Source organism: Gymnoscopelus microlampas (genome assembly GCF_963454915.1).
Source record: "Gymnoscopelus microlampas genome assembly, chromosome: 2".
NCBI lineage: Eukaryota > Metazoa > Chordata > Actinopteri > Myctophiformes > Myctophidae > Gymnoscopelus > Gymnoscopelus microlampas.
In genome coordinates, this window is record NC_139939.1 from 7,775,963 (window position 1) to 7,776,817 (window position 855).

Consider the following 855-nt stretch of genomic DNA (forward strand, 5'->3'; position numbering starts at 1 on the left):
ACTGTACTTTCTGTGTTTTTCCCCCAAACTGTTAACAAAATATTCAATCAATCAATCAATCAATCAATCAATCTATCAATATCTGTCTGATATGTTTTGTCTAGAAAAATGAGAGCTGTTAGTGGTTTTCAAACCTTTTCATGTGAAGGATCCCCACATTGTGTATTTGACCAGCTTTGACCCTGTGCCATGGGGACCCCCAGGAAAGAAGATTTATGTTAAAAAAAAAATATTCAAAATGTTGATTCAAAATCGAAAAAAACATTTTCGATATTTTTCAAAGATCTTTCAAAAATAGCAGATGTACAAGCTCGCAGCTCGGCACGAAGTGACGCGCTGCGAGCTTGGAGATCTGCTATTTTTGAATAGCCAACGTATAAATGGATAAAGTGGTTCAAATGATTGTGTTGCTACATTAACTAATTTGCTTACTTATAAAGAGAACATAAAAAGAGTTATCTACATATATACACATTGCATAAGACCGGCAGATACAGTATCTGCATGTGGTTAAACATAAGGTTGTGAAAGTGGCAATATAGGTCCACATAGCGGCAGGTATGATTAGACATAAGGTGCTAAAAAGAAAGACACAGGTCAGAAACATATAAGTTTTGTCAGGTCCACAGCTAAAATAAAGTCTGCACAGAGAAACATAATCCACATGAAGGGCGGAAAAACAGTCCATTTCAAGCAAAGTGTTCCAGTCAGGCCTGCCAATATCCGACTGTGAGAATCAAGGAGTTTATTATTATTATTATTATTATTATCATTATCATTATTTCGGGGGGGATGGGGGGTTCCTGTGTTCTGGTGAATTTTGGGAGTTTGATACTTTTATCATTTTACAGGCTT